The following is a 10,968-nucleotide window of genomic DNA, read 5'->3' on the forward strand; positions in this document are numbered from 1 at the left end:
GGGGAGCGGGCAGCGGGGAGCGGGCAGCGGGGAGCGGGCAGCGGGGATGCGGGCGGGCGGTGCCTGGGTCCCGTCCCCGTCCCGCTCCCCGTCCCCGTCCCCGTCCCCGCTGCATCCTGGAGCCGAGCAGCGGCCGGGGGGCCGGGCGGCGGCAGTCTGGGAGCGGCGGCGAGGCGCCTCGTCTCTGGGCTCAGCGTGCTACAGGTTCGTGGTGCTTTTCTTCAACTGCCTCCTGACCTTCGGCTCCTACTTCTGCTTCGACATCCCCAGCGTCCTGCAGGAGCGGTTCCAGGGGGTAGCAGCGTGCCGGCTCCGGGGTCCTTCGTGCAGTGCTGCCCGCATTGCTGTCTCAAAGAAGGTCAGGTAAGAAAAGTAAAACCGGGACATCAGAGGATTTGGTCACAAGTAGTGCTTCAAAAGCTTCTCAAATGGTGCAAATGTGGAAGTCATGCTCTTACGTGCCAGGTGCTCAGTCTGATGGATGGAACCACATGGACCTACTTGTTGCAGTAAAAAAAGATGGACAAAGCCTGGACAGGCCATAAGATATCTGAGAGGTCTTGCTGCTGGCAGGAGATCTGGAAGTCTGAAACCTATTGCTGCTGTCCAGTGATTGTTAGCTTTCTGTCCAAAGGGCCGTTTGCTACGCTAACGAAGTTCAGAGTTTGAGAGGTGTTCGCAACACTTTGCAATTGGAAGATAGCTAGAATTGATCCCTATTACCTACACTGGACTGAAAGACTAGAGATGTTGGAGATAAAAGTCTGGGAAAGGCTTTCTGGGGCTTCAAATCCAAACTGCAGGTTCCACATCACAGGTTTATCAGCTAGCTGAAAGAGGGAGCTGTGCAGTGAGATCACAGGAACTCAGTAAGGACTTGGCAGTGTAAGAGCTAGCAGTATGTGCAAAGACTAGGGAATTTTGGTGGTCAGCGTTTAAACTGATAACCCAGTTAATTTCTTTTTCAGTCCATGCAAGGATGCCTGAGACCAAAATTCTAACATGAATTCCTGAATACCTGATAGAAATTCTTGCCCGACTCGTTTACCTGCCATCATCATAATCTGTTTCATACCTTGTGAGAGAGATGTGTGCCATCTGCTGGTAGATTAGTGTGTGTAAATTTTGAGACACTGTCCAGTTCTTTTGTCTTCTTCCATACCAAGGATAGGGTTATATATAGCTTGCATGTAACTTTTTTTTTAATGTAATTAATCTGTCATAATTCAGACAGTGAATTCCAGAGTAAATTGGGTGCAGTTTTTCATTTCTTAATGAGAAAAGGGCATGAACAATAAACAAATAAATAAATAAGGTCAGTACTTGTTCCATATCAACTTCTGTACATCTGTGGGAGAACAGTTACTTGTTAGTGCCTTCTGGTGTGGAAGACCTGGCATCCATTTAATAATGCAGGTAGATTTTTAGTAGTTGGAAGACCTAGTGTTGTTTTTTTTTCCCTGATCATGCTTTTGTTTTTGAGATGTTGCTGTCTAGTAGAAGCAATGTTATCAGATCATGTTATGACTACCAGTTTCCCACTGTTCAGAAGCAACTTTATAGCTGTGAATTAAAATTAACTATTGTTAAGTTTCATGTTTACACACTGCTTAAGACTTTATAGTATTTTATGAAGAGCCAGATCAAGCTAAGGTATAGCCAAGAAACTAATGAATCAAATAAATCTTGTGCTGCAGTCTCTGGCAGTATAGAAGTGCAGAGCCCTGCCATGACTATAGTGTATAGAAGTGCTGAGCCCTGCCATGACTGACACAGTAAAGGAAAAAGGAAGACATGCCAAGGGCCAGTCATTTTTCATTCAGCAAGGGCTGGCTTTCTTGGAGACCTAAGTCCTCTAATTCCTGGTCATGGAATTGGGAACTGAGTGGGAGAAATAAAAATCTGGTAGGCAAGAAAGGACTTCATTTTTAAAGGAATGCTTGGGTCTGTGTCTGCTGCCAAACAGAGATTCTCTGACTTGTTTTGCAGAACTTGACATGCCCCAATGGAACCCATCATAATAGCACTGGACACAATAGCACACTGGACTGTGTTGAAGGATTGGGAATGACACCTGCACAATACAATTTGCTGTATGAAATCTACGCTTGGATGTAAGTCACTTTTCTCTTCCTTTGAGGATTGGGGTAGTTTGCTAGTTGCTTCCTAGCAGCAAAACACAAATGTTCCTGTTCTTGTTTTCTCCTAGAAATGCAGTAGTGGTTATTTTGGCTGGATTCCTAATGGATAAACTAGGAAATAGCCATAAGTCCTGAGGATTAATTAATTTATTTGTGCACTGAAGTGGTATTTCAGACTGTCCTTTCTGTGCAAAAGGATGATCCATTCTGGTAAGATCATAGAGGTATGGGAGAGGGGTCACAGCTTTGTGTGGTGAGTGCATGACTTAATTGAGTGGCTCCATGAATGCAACTGAGACCTTTTAATCTTCTGACCACTGATTTTACCTCAATTTACAAAGCAGTACGGTAAACATGCTTTTCTCTGGCATGCATATAAGAGGGAATTATCTGTTTTTGATGAGACAAACTGATAAAGTAGTGTTTTGTTCTCTGTTCTGACATTGTTCTGGCATGTGCCATTAACTAAGGCCCAGCAGTACCAGCAAATGCAGTTATGTTCAGTCTGTGTCACAAAAGTTAGCATCTTACAGGTGGTGAGTAGATAGAGGCATAAAGAAGGAAATGGCATGTCTGTTGAGGTTTGTGAATTTTTTTACCTGTTTCTTCCTAATTGGTGTCTTTGTTTTCTCTCTTCTGACTGTGCTGGGATCATCAATCTTTGCCCTGGGCTCACATTTCAAGGGTCACCATATCTCCTACCAATGATGCTAACAGGAAGACTGCTCTTTGCCTCTGGGAATGGGTCACTTACTAGTGAGAAACTCACATTCTTAATTAAGCCTGACCAGAAGGTCATGATACATTTGATTCTGCTTCCTAAACCCTAGTTCTACCAGTCATCTTCACCTGCTCTGCACCAGAAACCTATGCTGGTAACAGAAGAATACTGTTCCTTGAAGGATTACATGGATTTTGTATGTGCTGAAATGTTTGAAAGGTTCCCTTCTAACAAGTTTGTCCTTCTCCCAGGGGTGGGGACTGTCCTGTGACTGCTATGCCTTTGGGGTTATTTTTGCTTGCCTTATTTGAGCGGTAAGTTCAACTCCCATGTCCCAGCATGATTTAGTACACTAAAATTGACAGCAAAGTTGACAAGAACTACTTCCATTTGGGATGCTTAGAGATCTACTCCAGCTAAAGCACTCTAGCTTGAGAGGCTATGTTCTCTGCTTCTGGGCAGTGCTCTTGGTCTGTTCAATAAAATATTTTTTTCTTCTCCAAGTTGTTCAGAATTGTATCACAGCCTTCTGGTTCAAGGGGAAGGATCTGGCACTGGCATTTGGACTGACTCTGTCTTTCTCCCGTCTTGGAAGCGTCCTCAACTTCTTCAACTAGCAGTTTGAGTCACGGATTAAAATGCAGTGGACACTCTGGGGAGGTGAGTTTCTTTGGGGATTTGGCTTTTTGTCTTCCAGACCTGAAGCTAGACTGTTTTGTCTAATTATGAAAAGTACCTGAAAGAGATAGTGAAGTTAGCAGTAAGGGGAACATTGTTTTCCAGTTTTCTCTACTGTTTTCTGTCATTAGTATGAGTATGTGATGGAATTGTTATTTTCTTCATTGATGCCTGGAAATCCTCTCTAAAGCTGTAGTGTTAGCTTAACGGTTTTGTCTGCAGCTTTCCCCAGATATTTTAACATCTACAATCACAGGTATTCAGTACATAATGTACGTTTTCTCCCACTGAGTGAATGGAAACTTAAGAGCGAAACAAAATAAAAGCATCTAATGTGTTTGCTCTGTATTTTGGCTAGGAGAATACTGCTGGTTCTGTAGCAGTCTGTGTATTGATCTCGGTGAAAGATGTCTTACACATGGACTGAACTAAAATGCAGATTTAATGTACTGTGAGAAGCAGAATCTGCCTTACATGTTTCTTAGTGAATCTCTTCTAGGGCCCCTATCTTTTGAAAATTTCAGTTCCTGTCCTCTCTTCTGTGCAGTGAGATGAGATCTGTCTGTGGGGGAAAGGATGACCTATTTCACACTTCAGTTAAGTAGTGTGACTCAGGTACTCTGATCCGCTGGAATGGTGGTTATGAAGACCTGCCTCAGGATGTCCTTTTTGGACTCAGGGTTTATAGGAAATTGTAATTTCCCAAACAATGAAGCAATATGGGCCATCCTTGATGAAAAAGGGGAGGCATATGCGAGATAAATCTCTTGAAGAAACTGAACCCCCTGTTGCTCTCTTCTGCTGATGCCAGCTCTTAGAGAGCAATGACAGGCATGGCTTGTTGCATCCCATACTGACACCATCAGTTTTGTGCTCAGGCAGCGTTTGCAAGCACAGCACAGCAACTTCAGTAGCTCCTACAGGGATAAACACATCAGACAGTGTGTATGCATCACAGATATTGCTTTGACTCTTTGGAAAACAAAACAAATATAGATCTTTCTGATAGAAATATGTCTGCAGCAGATGCCCATTGCTAAATTTGCTTCTGGCATTTCCAGCATAACCTGACTCACTTCTCTGAGCTGAGCATATTATCAGGTCAAATTGCTGTGTTAACTGCAGTTGGTCAAAGAAGTGAAGACATACAACCTGGCTTCCAGTACCTCTTCCTTCTCATGGCGCCGTTGAAGTTTCTGAGTGTCTGGATTGTTTTAACCTTGGGCTTGTTATGCACAGACTTGTTGCAGTTTGACCATTGTCCAACAAAGTGTCTGTCTTTAGAGATGGGTAGGGCATTAGTGTTACAGGCCTCAGGCAATTCTGGAGCACGGAAACTTAGGGGACAAAGACCTTGGGAACTGTCTGAGAGCGTGGTAAGAGGTAATGGTCTTACTATGAGACTGCAGTATTAATGTTGAGAGAAGCCAGGAATACGAGTCACAGAGAATTCTGTGTATTACATGCAGCTGATTCTGTCATTCAGGTCTCTACACTGAGGAATTTCTAACATCTGCTGTGTCTTTTCCAGGTACTCTGCTCCTTGTGCTTGGTTTTGTTTCAGCACTCACAGTCAGTGTGCTAGATAAAGTGGGTATGAAACAACTTGGCTTGGATAGGGTTATCCAGCAAGAATCCAAAGTGGTAGGTTGTGCACAGACAGCTTGTTCATTTCAATCTTTGAAAGGCTGGGCTGCGTGACCACTGCTTTTGCAGTGCAAGGAAGCCTCCAGTGGTAAGAGCTGGTCCTGACCAGAAGAGGGCATCATTAAATCTTGCATAGTACTTCACATATATCTCGGGATATGGCATCTGCAAGTCACCAGGCAGACATAATTTTTCAGTTTAGAGCATATGTATTTATCCTGGGTAAGGATCAGGGGAAAGGCCAACAAGGCAGACATCCTGGTGGGGGTCTGTTACAGACTGCTAAACCAGGATGAAGAGACAGATGAGGCATTCTACAAGCAGCTGATGGAAGTCGCACAATTGCCAGCGCTTGTTCTCATGGGGGACTTCAACTTCCCAGACATATGCTGGAAATACAATACTGCCCTGAGGAAGCAGTTGAGGAGGTTCCTGGAGTGTGTGGAAGACAGCTTCCTGCCTCAGCTGTTAGGGAACCTACTAGGGGGGGTGCCCCGCTAGACCTGCTGTACATGAACAGAGAAGGACTGGTGGGAGATGTGGTGGTTGGGAGCTGACTTGGGCAGAGTGATCATGACTATGATACACATCTGTATCATGAAGATGTACCATCTTGAAGATGACCTGGGAAACTATAGGCCTGTTAGTTTGACTTCAGTGCCAGGGAAGCTCATGGAGCAGATTATCTTGGGTGTCATCAAGCGGCAGTTGCAGGGCAAGCAGGCGATCAGGCCCAGTCAGCATGGGTTTATGAAAGTCAGGTCCTGCTTGACGAACCTGATCTCCTTCTATGACAAAGTGACACACTGGGTGGACAAGGGAAAGGCTGTAGATGTGGTCTACCTTGACTTCAGTAAGGCATTTGACACTGTTTCTCAAAGCATTCTCCCCGAGAAACTGGCTGCTCATGGCTTGGACTGGCGCACGCTTCGTTGGGTTAGAAACTGGCTGGGTAGCCAGGCCCAAAGAGTTGTGGTGAATGGAGTCAAATCCAGTTGGAGGTCGGTCACTAGTGGAGTCCCCCAGGGCTCGGTACTGGGACCAGTCCTCTTTAACATCTTCATCGATGATCTGGATGAGGGGATCAAGTGTGCCCTCAGCAAGTTTGCAGATGACACCAAGTTAGGTGCGTGTGTCGATCTGCTCGAGGGTAGGAAGGCTCTGCAGGAGGATCTGGATAGGCTGGACCAATGGGCTGAGGCCAACGGTATGAAGTTCAACAAGGCCAAGTTCCGGGTCCTGCACCTGGGGCACAACAACCCCAAACAGAGCTACAGGTGGGAGATGAGTGGTTGGAGAGCTGCCTGGCAGAGAAGGACCTGGGAGTATTGGTTGACAGTCGGCTGAATATGAGCCAGCAGTGTGCTCAGGTGGCCAGGAAGGCCAGCAGCATCCTGGCTTGCATAAGAAGCAGTGTGGCCAGCAGGTCCAGGGAAGTGATTGTCCCCCTGTACTCGGCTCTGGTGAGGCCACACCTTGAGTACTGCGTTCAGTTTTGGGCCCCTCACTACAAGAAGGACATGGAGGTGCTCGAGCGAGTCCAGAGAAGGGCTACAAAGCTGGTGAGGGGTCTGGAGAACAAGTCTTAGGAGGAGCGACTGAGGGAGCTGGGATTGTTCAGCCTGGAGAAGAGGAGGCTCAGGGGCAACCTTATTGCACTCTACAGGTACCTGAAAGGAGGCTGTAGCGAGGTGGCGGTTGGTCTATTCTCCCACGTGCCTGGTGACAGGACGAGGGGGAATGGGCTAAAGTTATGCCAGGGGAGGTTGAGGTTGGATATTAGGAAGAACTTCTTTACTGAACGGGTTGTTAGGCATTGGAATGGGCTGCCCAGGGAAGTGGTTGAGTCACCATCCCTGGAGGCCTTTAAAAGATGTTTAGATGTAGAGCTTAGGGATATGGTTTAGTGGAAGATTTGTTAGCGTTAGGTCAGAGGTTGGACTCGGTGGAGTCCGACCTTGGAGGTCTCTTCCAACCTAGATGATTCTATGATATATATCATGACTAAGATATATCTCTATTCTTGGTGGAGTCATGAGTGGGGTCAGTAAAACTGCTACCTTGGACTTCTAGAGGACAGAGTTTGAACTTCTTAGGACATTTTGTAGGGAGCATCCCTTGGGTGTCAGTCCTAAAGGGCAGAGGGGTCCAGAAAGGCTGGATGCTCCTCAAGAAGGAAGTCTTCAAGGCACAGGAGCAGGGTGTCCCCATGTGCCATAAGATGAACTGGCAGGGAAGAAAACTGGCATGGCTGAATAGGGAGGGAATTTTTGCTGAGTCTCTGAGAGAAAAAGAGAGTTTATATCCATTGAAAGAAGGGACAGGCAACTTTGGGAGAGAACAGGAAATTTGCTAGCATATGCAGGGAAAAAATCAAAAAGGTTAAATCCCACCATGAGCTCAACCTGGCCACTGTGGTAAAAGATAACAAAATAATATTTTTACAAATATATTAATGGTAAGAAGAGGGTCAAGGAGAATCTCCATCATTAATGGACACGGGTGGAGTCACTGTCCCTGGCGGTGTTTAAGGAAAGGCTGAATGTGGCACTTAGGGTCGTGGTTTAGTGGGCAATGTTGGTGGGAGGGGGACAGGTGGACTAGATGATCTTGGAGGTCTTTTCTAACCTTAACGATTCTATGGTTCTATGATTCTATTTGTAGCCTTCCAAAGAGCTGAGTTAGCACTCTGAATGGCATTACTTTCCTGAGCTAGTTACTTCTTGACTGTAGGTGGCTCAGAGGATTTTATGGGTAAAACTAGACAGTAGCCTCTCTCTGGAACTGCATTCTGGCTCACAGGATCTGTGATAGAAAATAGCTAATTTGGTCAATACTGAACCATCTTCTGCCAGCCTTTATCTTCCATTCCTTATTGTATTCTTCTGTCTAGCAATAAGCTTTACAAATAAGTTGCAATTTTTATGGCACTTAGCTTCCTTCTCGTTATGCTGTTCTTACTGATTTATGTATGTCAGTGTTGTGACACCTTTTTAAACTATTTTTTGCTGTTTTTCACCTCAAGTTTTGCAGTTTTGTTTTTCTTTTTAACTGAATAGGGTTTAAGGAGGTATTCTTTGCAGGCATAGCCCATGCCAAGTTTCTATTAAAGGTGTGAGCTGGCTTTCAATTCCCTTTTACCTGCTGTACTCCTTTAGAAAAGGAGCAGCAGGTAATTCATGCAGCAAATTCATGTAGCAAGTAATTCATGAAATCAGACAGAAAGTACTCAACTGCCAAATATTTTAGGGTTAGGCATGTTGTCTGTTCATTGGTCCTGTGACAGACACATAATATTCAGCTCTCAAACCTATTCTTTCAGATCACTTGTCTTCACAGCCAAAATAATTCAGGCTTTTACTTCAGGAAAAAATAATGTGTATGAATTGTGCTGAAGTAGAAATACAATGAAGATGAACTTTTCTGAAAAGTAAGCTCTGGGGAATTTGCATTGTTTGCGGACCAATATGACTTGTCTCCTCTGTGTTTGTATTTCACATGCATTAGGCAGTCTTAAAATAACCCAAACCCCCTTCTAGTGGCCTTAAAGAAGGCCTTAAAGAAGAACAGTTTAGCATTTGTTTTTTATTCTGTAAGGACCAAATATGTGTCAGAAATAAAATATTCTTCCCTGCTTCCCCTTCAGTTAGCACTTTCTCTCCCTTACTCTTGTGCTTATATTTACTCACAATCATTATCACAAGTTGCATCACCGGCCACCGCTGCTTGCTCAGTTGCTCCCTGCAGACTCACATCCTCAAGCTGCCCCAGCCTCTGCCCTTCCTGAAAGCTGCACCTACATTTCCAATGGGTGCCCTGGTAGACTCAGCACTGTATTTGGTATCAGGCCAATTTGCCATGAACTTGCCACAAGAAGTTGAGAAGCCAGCTTGATTTCCATTCTTTACAGGGATCCACACGTGAGCTTGTGCCAAGTTTTGTGTTATGCATGCTGTCAGGCCAAGAACCAAGAGGCAAAGATCATTAAGATTTGAAGACAAGATGCAGCATCCCAGCTGAAGTTTCCTCTGTGAGGTACAGAGTATAAAGGAGAAATTTACCTACAAGAATGACACGGGGCACAAAACAATCAATAAGCACTGAACAGTGCTTAGTATACAACCTACAGCATGTCACTATGGACACTAATATACTACATCTCACTACTTAACAGCATTAAATTAGGAAACTTTTTAGGCTTTAAAATATAAAAGCAGCTGCTCAAGAAACATTACTATGGCCTTTGGATAGATTTCCAATTTTCAGCTGGAAGAGGAATCAAATTGACTCATATTTTACTAGGGCTGACAGATGTGATGATCAAAAGATGACTGCTAGTTAACCAGTTAGACTACTAAGATGGCTTTTGACTAATATAACATATATATAATGTTGTGCTATCTGCAGCTATTTAAATACCTCTGTTTTACCACACATTTGAGGCTAATATAATGATGAATAATGATGATAATGATCATGCAGTTCATAATGATGACATACTGATAGTTAATTATAGGGAAAAAAAATGGAAGCTGTGTTCTCTCCAGATTAACATACAGCAAAATCTTTATCATGAAAAAGAGACTACAAAACAATCCTATTGCACATGAGTGGGCTGGGTTGTTTTTATGACCTGCCTTCACAGATTGCAGCTGCCTGGGGGAAAACCACAAACACTGAATGAGCATGTAGACAACAACACTTGAACATTTGATAGCTGCAGCTGTTGAGAACTGAAACTAAAAGGTTGGTGGTTTTCATGGACAGCTTATGGTAGAATGTTTCTTACTCCCTCACTATTTGGCTGTTCAGGAAAGGACATTTATAATGACAGGAATGTTTACAAAAACAGCAAAGAATCCCTGAAGATATTTAATTTATATTTTTTCAAGTTTTAGCCCATTCCGTTGACTGACCCTTCCATTAGAAGGGGTAAGTCAATCCATTTCCCTGTACCTTTGATATTGTCATTATTTTCCACATCAAGGATTAATCTGTTTCAGTTTCTTCAAATATCCTGCATTGAAAAGTGAAGCCAACACAGTCAGAAAATGTTGAGAGTGCTCTGAACCACTGCCATCTTTGATTTTCAAATCAGGTCATCTGTTGTTGAGTGTGATGATTTGTGGCATGATTAATGCCTCTTTAATTTTATGGCTTAAAAGAGAATTGTTACAAATCTAGGCAAAAAGCTTTCCATCAGAAGATCAGAAAATATGTTACAGATAGATCACCTCACATGACAGGTGTGTGATCTCCAAAGTAAGTGGCTAAATGGTGAGCTCAGACAACCAGGCACAGAGGGAGGAAGAACCCTACAGCAGCATGCAGGTATTTGGGATTTATACCACAAATTCAGAATAGGAGAAGTTTTAGAGAATTGTGACAATGAACAGTTTAACAGAAAAGTGATTAAGCGATAAGCTAATATTGTGATTACTGAGAGACAATAATTACTACAAGTGGCATCTCTTACATGAAATGTCTTGATCTTTCCATCAACAGACTCCAGAGGCAAATTTGTGTTGTAAATGAGGGATAAAAGAAGCCATTTGGCTCTTACTTTGTGATGAAAAGAGATTTGCTGGTGATGTAAATCCCACTTGCTTCGTCTCTCTTGTCAGATTGGTAAACAGCAATATCATATATTAAAATGTGGTATTACCTAATAATAATAAACTAGGGAAGGAGTGTTCATAATGCTTACCCGGGTGATGGCCTTTCAGAAAACCGCATTTCAGTTCTGTTATCTACCACACACAGCCACGTATTGCTCTCGTA

This window comes from Oxyura jamaicensis, chromosome 14, assembly GCF_011077185.1.
Source record: "Oxyura jamaicensis isolate SHBP4307 breed ruddy duck chromosome 14, BPBGC_Ojam_1.0, whole genome shotgun sequence".
In the NCBI taxonomy this organism is placed as follows: domain Eukaryota; kingdom Metazoa; phylum Chordata; class Aves; order Anseriformes; family Anatidae; genus Oxyura; species Oxyura jamaicensis.